Raw genomic sequence first — 14546 nt, 5'->3', positions numbered from 1 at the left:
TGCTTGGACAGCCTGCCAGTGAATGGTGTCCACCTGGGTTTCTCCTATGACAGTAGCTTGGATCCAGAAAGCTGGACAGTGGGGCTGAGCTGAGTGGAGGTCAGGAGAGGGAAGCAGAGGTCCTGGGCTTGGCAGGAAGTGGGAGGGGACGGGAAGGTGCCCGGGTGAGAGCAGGGGCCATTTTGTCCACACGGGAGATGTGGCAGGTCGTGGCTCTGTGCCTACACGCGCGCCAACGCAGGAAGCTATGGGCTGCTCTGAGTTGGAAAGGTGAGAGGCAGCCAGCACTCTCCGAGTCCCAGCCTGACAGTGAGCGGGACAGCCAGCCTCCCTCCTCCCACTCTGCCCTCCACACTGCAGGAGAGCAGTGTTTTCCGAGCGCAGATCTCGCCCACCCGATCCACTGCCCTGCGACTGGAAGGAAATCCAGATCCTGCGCCTCTCTCCCGCTCCTCCCTCCCGGGTCCCCACCACGTGGCTTCACTCCCAGGGACTGCCTGGCCCTGGCACACGCTGGTCCATCTGCACACTCGGCCCCTCCTCCTTCACCCGGTTAACCTGGGTTACCTGAGCTGCCAATCAATCCCTCTATTTTAAGCGCTCCACATCCCGAGGCCCTCCGCTAGGGGGCGCTGCGCGCACAGTCACTCTGCAGCCTCTGGCGGCACTTTGTCCCTCCCCGTCCAGGACTCCTCCAGGCTGCAATCCAGGAAGCAGCGCCTGGGTTTGGCTCACTGCTGTCTCTCCAGCCTGTACTACACCAGACGCCCACTATTGTTAACTGAAGGAAGGAACAAGAGAGGGAGGAAGGGAGGGGAGGGGAGGGGGCAGACTCCAAGCTCAGGGTCCCATGGCTATTCTGAGGCCCAGCTGCACCCTGGCACTGAGCCACGCCCCAGGCAGCCCCAACCGATGACTCCACACAGGAGCCCTGTCCTGAGAGACACGCAGCTTCTTGGATGGTCAGCTTGGCACAGAGTCTCCCACACAGCAGTCTAGGACACGTCCACCCGTCTTCCTTCCTGCTTTCTTTCCCTCACTGCACTCCATCCCCATCTCCTAACATACGCATTTCCCATAAAAAAAAAAAAAAAAAAAAAAAAAAAACCTTGCAAATTTAACCCCATCCTGCTGTCTGTTCCTTAGGGCACCCAAACCCACATGGCGGGAGGGAATGGACTAATGAGGCGGCCCTGGCAAAGTGGTGTGCTGGGTACTAAGGGAGGACGCACGCTGCTTCTGCGCTCTGTGTGGCTGTGTGTGTCTTCCCGACTCAGTGTGGTTCACACTTGGATTCTGAGACTTAAATGGGGTCGTCAAGGTCGTGGGCGGTTCTCTCCGACTTGTCCTTGCGGGCTCTGTAAGCTCTGTTTCCCAGCAGCCCCTGCTTCCAGCTCTGCCCAGGCAGCCATGACACCTCTTTGTCTCTAAATAAATGTTCTTGGGAAGAGCACCCAAGAGCCTTGCCAGCTCCACCTGGCCACTTGCGGACTGAGCCCTGGGAGCAGGTGCCGGGGTTACTGGGAGTGGCTGGGCCTGGGTCTTGTGCCTGCACCTGTGGCCAGTGCGTTTCTCTCCAGGATCCAGCAACGCCACTCGGATCTCCTGATAACGCTCAGGGAGGCGCACTCTGCACACCCAGATGCGGAGCCAACGTAACTTACTAGGAAAGCCGAGATGGAGCGAGAGCCGAGTGGGCTGCCTGGATTCCAGGCAAGGAAGCATTGGCCAGAGCGAGTATTTACTTGCCCACCCCTTGTTCACACATCTGCATTTGCAAAAAAAAAAAAAAAAAAAGTGTAACCCTGTAAACCAGATTGATCTAATCTCTGCCCTCAACCCCTAATCAAAAGCTGCCTTTCAGTTGGAGGTGGCTATGCTACGTAATTCTGACCGTAAGAAATAAAGTGCTTGTTTACTCCGAGGTTCTTTGGCCAGTGTTTCCTGCCTTGGCATGTGTGCTGTCTCTTCCTTCTTCCTTGTGATGGGAGGTGGTTGTGACACCTGGCATTGCTGCAGCCATCTTGTGCCCTTGGAGGAAAAGCTAGAAACGTCATGAATTGCAAACCAAGACCAGCCCCACAGCCTGCAGACTTTGTTTTGTGGGAAAAAGCAGCCCCACTATTTGTTCAAACCACTGAAGTTGTACTTGCAGCCAAAGTGCTCCTAACTCATACAATGGATAAATCAGATTTGTTAATAGTCAGAAATAAAACCTCAACAGTTAGAGAAGCTGGTGCAACTCTCTCTCTCTCTCTCTCTCTCGTACTCTCAGAGTTTCCCATCGTCCATCCCTCCAAACTTTGAGGAAGAGGAAGAAGACACAGTTCTTTTACCCAGAGGAGGCTTACAATTAAATAGAGCTTAAAATTTAGGCCAATGTTGAACAAAGAATTCCTTCTTGTGTTCCATTCCCCAGGGTCTCAATTAAGCTCCTTCGCTTTCGCTTTCATCCCAGTAGAACTCAAGAATGGCTAGTTACCATCGCGTTTGTAAAGGAAGGCAGCCTAGTTAGCACACTCGTCTCTTGTTGTCTGTGTGCCTGCTGCAGTTTGTGTTTCCTGTTTAATTAGCATCCGTCTCTTTGACTTTCTTCATAGAGCTTATTTTTCAAGCCTCTAATCTGTATGTGAACTTTGATCAACTAAATTCTGCAGGTGGAGTTTTTAGAACGTTCGTGAGCACTAGGACCTCCGGTCTACCTGGAGAGTAAGCCTGTGATGAGTTTTGGGCCTGCTTTCAAATCCTCCTGCCTCTAAACCGGAGCCACCCGGCCTCCCTTGGGGGATCAAGCCTTCAGGTGCGCGACTTTTGCCCCAAATTCCAGAATCCAGAGTGCTCCAGGACAGAGGACCTGGATGTAGTTTAGGCTCAGGGAGTTGTGGCTCCCAGTGGAGGCAACGTGACCCCTGTCCTGGTTCCCTGTGACTGGATTCCTCCCGTGGTCTCTAATTTCCTTTGCTGGGGAGATGTGCCCGCTCTGGTGTCATCTCACTCCTGCTGTTCCTATGACATTGCCGCCCCCTCCTCCCTATCCTTGTGGTTCTAGTGGGACTGACCTCACCATCAGCCCCATCGGTGGCCCAGGTGTGGCCAATCAGCATCATGTAACCTTGGCTGTGGCTGGCTCAGAGATGCACGGGTGACCAAGCTGAGCCAATGACACTGAGTCACTGAGTGGTTGGACTTCCGTAAGTTTGGAGAAAGTTCTTTTCCCACGAGAGTTACTGAGCGACGAGGAGGTAAGCCTGGTGTGACTAAGGTCGGCCTCCCATCAAAATGGGAAAGTAGCTAAAAATAGACCCCACAAGAAAGCAAGAAGAGCTGATTGACAGAAGGAGCTGCCGAGAAAGGCAGATGCCAGCTCAGCACCTCCCAGTGACTTTCCCCTTTCATAAACCAATACGTTCCCCTTTGTTGTTAAACCAGTGTAGGTAGATTTCCTGTCCCGAACTCCTGGTGTAATTTATTTACCTATTTATTTGCATTTCATTTGAAAGGAAGACAGAGAGGCAGTGAGACAGATATTGATGGATCTTCCATCCAAGAGTTCACTCCCCAAGTGACCACAAAAGCCAGGGCTGGGAGTTCATGCCAGGTCTCCCCCATGGGTGGTAGGGACTCAAGCACTTGATCCATTACCTGCTGCTTCCCAGGGTGCACGTTACCAGGAAGCTGGATTGGAAGTGGAGTAGCCAGGACTCAAACCAGGCACTCTGATCTGTGATGCAGATGTCCCAAGCAGCAGCCTAACCTGCTGTGCCACCACACACCCATCCCTCCAAAGCGTCTTCTAATGGAGTCCTCAAGTCCTGTTTGGGTTGAATACCTCGGGTCTAATGTACCTTCTGCTCCACCCTTCAACATCTGCCATCCTCAGGATCAATGTCATGGACTCACCTGGAAAGGCAGGTCCTTATCTGCTAGCCCCTATAGAACTTGGCCCTTGAACGTTGCCTCACATCCTGTTGTACCAGAGGCTTTTGGGGGTCCTGCTCAGATCCCCAGGGACCCTTTTCCAGACAGTTCTTAAAGACTCACAAGCAAGTCATGCCTGAGACATACCCTGAGGGCATGTGCAGTTGCCTGGGAGTGGGGCACCTGAAAGCTGCAACCCCTCTCTTGTGTCTTCCCAAAGTCTGGCTGACTGCTCTGGGTGTGCAAAAGCCCCCCTTCTTTGACTCAGGGAGGGGAAGATGCTGCCAAACAAGCATGTTCCAGAGCTTTCTGCCTGATCAGGCCAAGGGTGACTTGAGTTGAAGCTATGCTCTGGCTTGGCGTCTCCCACTCCTATTCCTCATACATGAGTCACACAGGAGTTTTTCAACCTCTGCTTCTAGGGAATCTGTCCTGAGGCAAAGATGGTGGCCACAACACCTCCCAGCCCAGTGCTCTTCCTACAATATGACTCCTCCCACTGGGGAGGGCCAGGTGTCCACGTCCCCCTACCCTTCAATCTGGGCAGCTTATGATTATTTTGACCAGTGTGGTGAAAGTGATGTTGTGTGACACCCAGGCTAGGTGGGAAAAGGCAGAGAGGCTTCTCTCTGGTTCATGGCAATGGTTGCTCTTGAATCCTGTTGCTCTTGAATCTTGAATCTTGGAGATACCCCAAGACTACAGAGAGTGAGAGGGGTGGGGGAGGAAGATTGAGACAGAGAAAGATATGCCTGGCCATCCGCGCTTGCTCCAGTCTCATGGTCCCAGCTCCAGCCACCGTGTGACTGTAGCCACAGCAGAGAGCCTGGGCTCGAATCCCCCAGCTGAGCCCTTCTTGAGTTCCTGACACACAGAAACCATGAGAGATTTTTTTTTTCTTTTTGACAGGCAGAGTGGACAGTGAGAGAGAGAGACAGAGAGAAAGGTCTTCCTTTGCCGTTGGTTCACCCTCCAGTGGCTGCCATGGCTGGCGCGCTGTGGCCGGCGCACCGCGCTGATCCGAAGCCAGGAGCCAGGTGCTTCTCCTGATCTCCCATGGGGTGCAGGGCCCAAGCACTTGGGCCATCCTCCACTGCACTCCCTGGCCACAGCAGAGAGCTGGCCTGGAAGAGGAGCAACCGGGACAGAATCCGGCGCCCCGACCGGGACTAGAACCCGGTGTGCCGGCGCCGCAAGGCGGAGGATTAGCCTAGTGAGCCGCGGTGCCGGCCGAGAGATTTTTTTTAAATGGTTGCTGTTTGAAGTCAACACGGTTGGGAGCCGTGCATATTTCCGTGATCAAATCTGAAGCCCCTGAGCCTTTATCAGACGTGTGTTTGGACCCTGTCTTCCCTGGTCCGGGCGGGTAGCAGCCCAAACAAGGCAAGTCCTGACAACAGCTGCTGATGGACCTGCTGGGAGACACGTGGATGAGCTGTGGCTCCCCAGGCTTCCTCTGGTAGCAGTCAGCACAGGCGTGGGGGGTGGTCCTCGCTGTCATCCTACCATCCCCTCCCCGGGAATAAAGGTCGTTCGACCTGCTGCGTGGCCAGGCAAATGAGTCAGGAGCTGGATTTCCCTCCAGAAACCACTTGTCTTATAATATTCATAATGTGTTCTGGGAAAATCCCAGATGATGGGGTTTGAAAATCCTGCAGCAGCTGTTAACTGTGTCATGGTTTTAAGTAAAAAATGTTAATGAAAGTTTCTTCTGAGTGTCATAATGAGAACCAAAAACAGGAACTCGGAGCTGAGGTGAGCTAGTGGTTTGCAAAAAGTAGCAAGAAAATTCTTTGCCATTGTCCCCTGTGGTCCACAGGGCTGTCTCTCCAAGAGATGTGGAGGTTGATGAGTCTCATGGTACAAATCCCACTAAGTGTGTGTGTGTGAGTGAGTGTGTGTGTGAAAGAGCTTAGAGATATTTTTCTTGTGTATTTCAACCAAAATTTTAAAAACACAACATACAAAAATATGGCCCTCCTAGGGCTTGTGCAGTGGCGCAGTAGGTTAAGCCTCTGCCTGCTGCACTGGCATGCCATATGGGCGCCGGTTCTAGTCCCGGCTGCTCCTCTTCCAATCCAGCTCTCTGCTATGGCCTGGGAAAGCAGTAGAAGATGGCCCAAGTCGTTGGGCCCCTTGCGCCCATGTGGGAGACCCAGAAGAAGCTCCTCGCTCCTGGCTTCAGATTGGCACAGTTCTGGCTGTTGCAGCCGTTTGGGGAGTGAACCAGCAGATGGAAGACTTCTCTGTCTCTCCTTCTCTCTGTCTGTAATGCTAACAAATAAATAACTAAATCTTTGAAACAATTAATATATGGCCCTCCTTTAAAAAATATAATCACAAACATGTGTCTAGCTAGACACAGCAGCACCTGCCATCTTTGGGTTAGTTTTGCTTGGTAATGGGAACAAGTAGGAGCGGCAGGAGATGAGGGGATTGGAGATATTTTTGCTTCAGATTATCAAGAACCATGTGCGTGCCACTATGATATATCAGGGCTCCCATTCTTTGCTTATTTCCTGACATATGGCTACAGAACCAGAGACTGAGCAGGTGAAGCCTGTGGGAGTGTGCAGAGAATGGAGCCCGAGGCAGGGTTCTGTGTGAACAAACCATTTCTGACCCTTTTCGGCCAGTCCTCTGCTCCTGACTGTTCTGGTTGGCTGTTGCTGCATACTCATTTCACCTGATAGCAGAATGGTTTCAGCAGCACGCGTCTTGTTACTTATTGTGATTGCTGTGGCTCAGGGCTCGGGGAAGGTAGCTGGTGGTGCTGGGCTCAGGTGTCTCATGCATTGGAAGACAGCGAGGGGCTGGCGCTGATGTGGGCGATGAACATGCTGATTTCCAGTCCAGGTTCTGGTCTCCTGCAGAGGTAAAAACACTAAGCAGACTGCTATTGTGTGCAAACAGGAACAGAGTTTATTTAACAGTGAGGGAATAAACACATTCATGCCTGTGTGTGGGCCGCCCCACACCGAAAAATACGCATTCTGAATGGGCAAAAGAGCTGCTCATAGATAAGAGAGGAAGAAAAAAATAACCTGAAAATGGTATCTCTTAGCAAGAGCAGAAGAGAGAAAATGAGAGTGGTGCATCCGACTGTGTTCTGCAGTGGACAAAAGCTCTCTTCTATATTCCACTGCGTTTTACAAGGAAGAGGGTGGTGCCCCAATCAGGTACACAACTTGGTGGGGTCTGAGCATGCGTCCTGGTCCTGGTTGCAGCAGGTGCATCCTGGGAAAGTGGGCATATCAAACCAGCATCAACTTGCAGGGATATAGAAGTTCCCGAGAGGGGCCAATGTTGTGGCACAGTGGGTTAAGCCGCTGCCTGTGGTGCCAGCGTCCCATATGCACCTCCAATTGCTCCATGTATGATCCAGCTCCCTGCTAGTGCACCTAGGAAGGCAGGGGAAGATGGCTTAAATGCCTGAGTCCCTGTCAACCACGTGGGCAACCCAGATGGAGTCCCAGGCTCCTGGCTTCAGCCTGGCCTATGTCCAGCCATTGTGGCCATTTGAGGAGTGAACCAGCAGCTGGAAGAGCACTCTCTCTCTCTCTCTCTCTCTCTCTCTCTCTGCTTTTTCAAATAAATAAATGAATAGTGAAAAAAAAAAAAAGAAAAAAGAGCTGCAGAATTCCAGCTCACCAAACTTTAACCAACTACCTACTTACACTGTATCAGAGTGATGGAGAACATGTAGACATTTCTCTCTGTCTCCATAGAACCCCAACTCTTTGCCAGGCTGTCCCTAGAGGCGCTGCTTTGGGCCTCCTCAGAACATGGTGGTCTCAAGGCAGAGGGCTGCTTGCGTGGCAACTGAACTTTCCATGAGCAAATCCCACCTGTTGGGTTGTAAACCACCTTCCCTCCTAACCACAAAAGCCACGCGGCTTGGTCCACGTTCTGTGGCTTACGTGTGCGTCGCAGACCGCCCAGATGAACGACGGGGCTGGGCAAATGGCCAGGCTCTGGAGGAGCACGCAGGGTAGGAGAAGCTGCCTTGGGTTGTCCCTGGAAAATGCAATTAGCCTCGCTGGCCCAGCCTGCTTCCTCGCCCTCCCAGTAATTCTGGGAGTCGCTCAAAAGCATTTTGCACCATTTTCTTTCCACCTCGAGGTGACCAGGGCCCATATGTCTGTCTGAGCTGTAGCAGGACGCTGGGAGGCACACTGTTCATCATTTTTACACGAGATTCACTTAAAGACTCTCGCTTTGCGTCTTGATCTGGGGTTAGAAAAAATGACAGGGAGAGAGGTGGCTTTTGGAATCAAGTTTCCCTCCTTAAAATAATTAGCATAATGACCTTGAGAGGAGAGGAGAGATGGAAATAAGGCCTTGCCTTGTGACTGTCGGCCTTGACCACAGCGGCCCTGCCCTGCGTGACTTAATTAGCTGTCTTTGCAAGAAGTGATAACCCTGGTAAAATATTGATAATTCCTTAATAACAGCATTAGCAAAGATGAGTGATACGAACGTCTACAGATGATGGCAGATGCTGGAGCCTGGCCTATTGCCATCCAGCTGTTTCTCAGCCAAGGCTGGCAGCCAAAACCAGGAGCTTGGGCCTAGCAGATGCCTCTCATGCCTCCTCTCCTGGCTGCCTGGGGATTCCAGGGCCCCGAGGACGGGCCTCAGCGGTGGCTGACGGAGGGCTCTGTTCTGAAACCCCCACAGCCCCTGAGCAGGAGGTCATCCGCCTCGAGAGAGAGGTGGACCTGCAGCCGCCAGCATCCCAACTTCTAAGTGTAGTCCAGAGACGGGTGGATGGCAGAGCAGTGTGAGATGGGCAGAGGGAAAGACAGGTGATGCAAGAAACGTTATTAACGTAGTGCCGCTGTATAGGCACGAGCTCCTGGGATGAACCTGTTGATTCATTCGTTCATTCTTTCATTCATTAATTCACATTATTTTAGAAGCCAGGGCCCTGGGTAAGTGACTAGATCAGTAGTTGGGGAAACAGGAGAGGAATAAATGGCTCTTATATCAGGCAACACAGCTGAATCTCTGGTAACAAAACCTCTCGGTGCCGGGGAGCTGGGTACAGTCCCTGGGACACCCATAACAGAGTCTCTGGGTTTGTGTCCCAGCTCTGCTTCCTGCAGATGTGCACCCTAGGAGGCAGGTGTGGGTCAGGTATGTAGGTCTGTGCTACCTATGTGGGAGACTCGGGGTAAGTTCCAAGTTCCTGGCTTTGGGCAGAGCATGTATCTCTCCCGTGTGCAACAGCCAAGGAGGAAGTAATCTAGGTAGAGTTTGGGCCTACAGGGCACAGGATTGGGTGGGAGGGGGCCTCTGCTTGCCTGCTGACCTGCAGGGTCAACTCGTAGCTGTCCAATCTCCCCAGGCCGCTGTCTCAAACACTCACGTGTATCTCAGAAACAAGTGCAGCAGGGACTCAGGTGTGTGAGGGCTGAAGCCTGCCTTAGGCGCCTATGACAACACCGCAGAGGGTAGGAGAGGTGACAGAGGTGAACTCCCAGCCACTTTCAGGATTTGTTCCAGCCCCCTGCAGTGGGGGCTCTAGCAGGGTGTGGTGCGGCTGCTCTGTGTTGTTCCCGCCCCTGGGGTGGTGTCCAGAGAGGCATCGAGGCCTGGCAGCCCATCCTCCCCCCCTGCCCTCCCTGGCCCCGTGCCTCGGGGCTGCCTCGGGGCTGCAGTGGCTCCCGCAGGCCAGGCTTTCTCAGTGAGTTTTCCTGCTCCCTGCTGGACACGAGCACGCCTCTTGCTGCATCCCATCCGCGCCTTCCCTGGCCACTGGGAGCTTTGTAGGGCTATTTACAGCCCATGGCCGCTCCCTAGCCTCCCCTGATTTCTTCCACAGCAAGTCAGCATCCAGGGACCCGGGGGGCTCCCTCCGTCCGCCCCTCTCCACAGTGCTGTGGTCATGCCGACTTCTGCCCTCGTGCTGTGTGTCTCTCTGCAGGCTGTGGCTGCCCTGTGGGGGCACTCATGGAGGTGCCCTTGGGGGAAAAGTCACAAATGCTGAGGATGCTGCCCATGGTATCTCACGTCTAGCTCCTGCCTTCCCAGAGCAGCTCCCAGCATTCACCTGTAACAGAGTTAGCTTGGTCCAGGACACTTGCGGTGCCAGGGAAGACGCCGTGGGGGCAGAACACCAGCCACTCTAACCTCAGGGGTTGACCAGTTGATTCACCCCAGCTGCCCTTTGCACTCTGTTGGCCCTCCCTGTGCTCCGTGGCTGGGGCACCACCCTGAGAGGCAGCACAGACTTTTTCTATCTCTTCAAGTTTCTTTTTATCTACATCCTCTGTCCCCCTGGCCATCTGAAACCCAAGAATCCAAACTTTTTATTTTTTTAAAGTTTTATTTTTATTTATTTGAAAGGCAACAGAGTTACAGAGCGAGAGATAAAAGGCAGTAATCGGAAACATTGAGATTGTAAAGAGCATCAGCCTGAGCCACTGCTATGGCAGAGCGGGTAAAAGCCACCGCCTGCAGTGCCGGCATCACATATGGGCACCAGTTCAAGTCCCGGCTGCTCTACTTTTGATCCAGCTCCCTGCTAATGCACTTGAGAAAGCAGCCAAAGATGGTCCAAGCACTTGGACCCCTGCACCCACGTGGAAGACCCGGAAGAAACTCCTGGATCTTGGCTTCAGATTGGCACAGCTCCTGCCATTGTAGCCATTTGGGGAGTGAAGCAGCGGATGCAAGATCTCTGTCTGTCTGCCTCTGTCTCTGTCTCTATCCCTGTAACTCTGCCTTTCAAATAACTAAATCTTTATTTTTTTTTATTTTTGACAGGCAGAGTGGACAGTGAGAGAGAGAGACAGAGAGAAAGGTCTTCCTTCCGTTGGTTCACTCTCCAATGGCTGCCGCAGCCTGCGGCCGGCACACCGCGCTGATCAGAAGGCAGGAGCCAGGTGCTTATCCTGGTCTCCCATGGGGTGCAGGGCCCAAGCACTTGGGCCATCCTCCACTGCACTTCCTGGCCACAGCAGAGAGCTGGCCTGGAAGTGGGGCAACCGGGACAGGATCCGGCGCCCCGACCGGGACTAGAACCTGGTGTGCCGGCGCCACAAGGCGGAGGATTAGCCTAGTGAGCCGCGGTGCAGGCCAAATAACTAAATCTTAAAAAAGAGCATCAACCAATATATCAAAATGCAGATGCTTCATGTCAGACACAACACCTTCGGGGAGTGATCAATTGGGGTCTAGTGTGAGTGATTCTGAGTGTGTTCAGTGACTGCAATGATCGAAAACTCCTTGCTCCATTCATTTATTCATGCAAACATATTATGTTCAGTCAACAAGCATTTAGAGAGTGCCTCTTATTTGTCAGACTTGTTCTAGGCACTGATTATGGAATGCAAAGATTTGCTTGTTCAAGAAATCTCAGGTATCTGCGAACATTAAAGAAGGACCATTAGGCAGCCTGCAGGTAGAATTCTGTTATTTCAGGCGGCTTGGAAGAGCAATAGGAAGCATGCGGTTTGGAGGCAGAGAGCTGGACCTGCTGAGTCCCTCTCCATAGCTGACTCATGGTGTCCCCTCCGGCAGACCTCTCAGCTACGCCAGGCCAGCGCTCATTTGCATGCCGTACGTCACTGTCCAGCGTACCCATCTGCAAGATTTCCGACAACGGCAACAGTGCCTTCTGTTCCTTGCTGTAGTCCCTGTTCCCAGCACACAGTAGGTCCTCAGTGGACAGCTGTTAAATGAGTGCTAACAGCTGATCTTGCTTTGTTGATCAGCCTTCTCCAACAGGCCCCTTGGGAATCACCCGGGTCCCACAGGAACGTGGGAGATGCTCTGCTGATTGGATCCCTCCCTTTGGCACTCCCGTTGCCTTCGAGAACACGCGATGCATTCTAGGAACGGGTGTCAGTCAAGAGAGGCTAGCTTCTGCCGCAGAACCGAACAACTTGTCATCACAGTGGCTTTAACACAAGTCACTTCTCATTTGTGTTACGGGACCAGTATAGATAGAGGGCTTGGCTTCCCATGATCACTCAGGGACCTGGACCGGTGAGCAGCCACCTCCCGCAGTGCTGCCAGTGGCCTTGCTGGAGGGCAGAGGGAGCCCCGGAGGGTGCAGCAATGAATGAAGAGCTGCAGAAGGAAGCGATAAGAGCCACTTGTAGTCACAGCCTCTCCCAGCCACGAGGAGCAGGGAGGGGCAGTGACCAACGGCCTGGAGCAGAGAAACAGAAACACCCGGGGAGCAGCACTGACGCTCACCACGGCCTTGCCCTGGCGGGGAGACCCCAGCAGATGCACCAGGTGCATGGAAATACAGGGCTTGTGGGAAGTGGGCGGGAGCATCTCCTCCTACCCTGGGGGCTGCTCACTGCCGCGCAGGCGCCCCGGCCCTCCTCGCCACTTGCAGGGCTGACCAGCATCCGGGGCTATTGGACGAGGGTTGACCCCATGGGGTGGGAGCTGGCTTTTCTGGCAGGCCCACTGGTCACGCTCTGGCTGCCCAGTGCCAGTGGGAAGGATGAACAGCGACTTCCTTCTCCTGCACAAGTCCCCAGAGCTGAGCCGTTCTCTCGAGCGCTGCTGGGAGTTCCGGCAGAGTTTCCCTGGGGGCAGGCTGCTGCGTTTCTGAATTCTGACTCTGGTCAGTGTCTGAGTCCTACCGGTCACCCCCTCCTCATCCACCTGCTCTGCCTCTCCTCGCACCTTTTCTCCAGTCTGGTGGCTTTTACCGATTCTCAGAAGGTGTGTGCGCAGGGGCAGGTGGTGGGTAGCGGAAGGCAAGGAGCTACGAGGGGGAAATGGTTCTGCTTGGTTTCCTATTTTTCCTATATTTATATATTTTTTAAGTATTTGTTTTATTTTTATTTGGAAGACAGAGTTACAGAGAGAGACAGAGGGAGAGACATCTTCCATCCACTGGTTCACTCCATAAATGGCAGCAATGGCCAGAGCTGGGCCAATCTGGAGCCAGGAGCCAGGAGCTTCTTTCAGGTCTCCCATGTGAGTGCAGGGGCCCAAGCACTTGGACCATCTTCCATTGCCTTCTCAGGTGCCCCAGCAGGGAGCTGGATTGGAAGTGGATCAGCTGGGACTTGAACCTGCTACGCCCACTTCAGCGCTGGCCCCTATTTTTATATTTGGACTTTGACTTCTGAGACTCAAAAACCAAGGCTTTGCCTCTTTTTCCCTCCGATATTGTTACAACAGCATGGTGACAAGGACAAGTAGGATCGCTCCTCTAGCTGATGGCAAGGGGCTGGTGTTCCGGCACAGCCCCACCACCTGTGACGCTGACATCCCATATCTGTGCCTGTTCTAGTTCCAGTAGCTCCACTTCCAATCCTGCCCCCTGCTAATGCACCTGGAAAAGCAGTGGAGGTGACGCAAGTGCCTGGGCCCCTGCCGCCCACGTGGGAGACCTGGATAAAGCTACTGCCTCCTGGCTGAGGCCAGGCCTAGCCTCGGTTGTTGTGGCCATTAGGGGAGGGACCCAGCAGATGGAAGTTCTCTTTCTCTGTCTATCTCTGTCTTTCCTCCTCTCTGTAACTCTGCCTTTCAAATCAATACAAATAAATCTTAAAAAAAAAAATGATGCTAAGAAGGTTGGTACAGCATAGCCAGAAATACAGTGGGGGAGAGGTAGTGGTAGAGGCAGAATCATATCAATTAATAATTCCAAAATAGCACCCCACCAGTTAATACTGGCTGATTCCCACGGGTCTTTTTTTATATCTATGGGGTATATCACTTACATAAATATTTATAAATACATATATGTAGATACAAATATATATGCATGGTGGCTTCACAAAGTTCATGGCAATGCATATTATGAAAAAACTATACATGGATTTCCAAAGTCCTGTACCCAAATAAACTTAAAATTCTGTTTTCCAGGGATGAATTTGCATTCCTCTCGTCTACGTATTTCCCCCTACCTCATATGGTAGTGAAGTTGGTTCACAAATGCAACCCTGGTGCCCCACGAGCGGGGAAACTGGTGTAGGACGCAGAGGTGGACGGCAGTGGTCCAGCACTGGGCTCCCGGGGCTGCAGGAGGAGCGCGAAGCTGCCGCTTCCCACGGGAGTCTTGCCTGCAGCCTCCCAGGGCTCAGAGCTATAGAGAGCAGACTCTCTCTCAGCCACAGGAGGGCCCCTGCGCCCCTGCACTGCCAGCTCAGCCTAGGAATTCAGAGGTGAAAAGAGGAGTGGCTTCAGGCGCCGAATAACAATACGTGGGTGTGAGTGTGAGTGAATGGAGCATTTGGCCGGCATCCAAACTTCCCTCAAATTGGTGATGCCTGTGGGTGGCATTTGCAAAGTATTAGTTTGACTACACTTTGGACAAAAGTCCTGGCTTTGGCTGATCAATGCATGTACAAAAAAAAAAAAAAAAAAAAAAAAAAAAAACTAACAAGCTCCCTGCCCCCAACCCAGTTCACACTGCCGTACCACGGAGGGCGCCAGAGTCTGGTTTTGACACTGGCACAAGCGTGTTCTGCTCCAGTGTGACCAGGGACACCACTTTCTGCAAGGGCTGTGCCTGCGACAACGAACAAAGGGCAGGGGCTTCCTCTGAGACCCCCTGGCTCCAGGGCACAGGACTCAGGCCCTGACACTGCGTCTCGTCTCCTAAGGGGGGCCAGCTGCCTGAAACCATTTAGTAGGGAGCAGCTGGC

The sequence above is a fragment of the Oryctolagus cuniculus genome, chromosome 4, assembly GCF_964237555.1.
Source record: "Oryctolagus cuniculus chromosome 4, mOryCun1.1, whole genome shotgun sequence".
In the NCBI taxonomy this organism is placed as follows: domain Eukaryota; kingdom Metazoa; phylum Chordata; class Mammalia; order Lagomorpha; family Leporidae; genus Oryctolagus; species Oryctolagus cuniculus.
Note: the sequence above shows the minus strand (reverse complement) of the source record.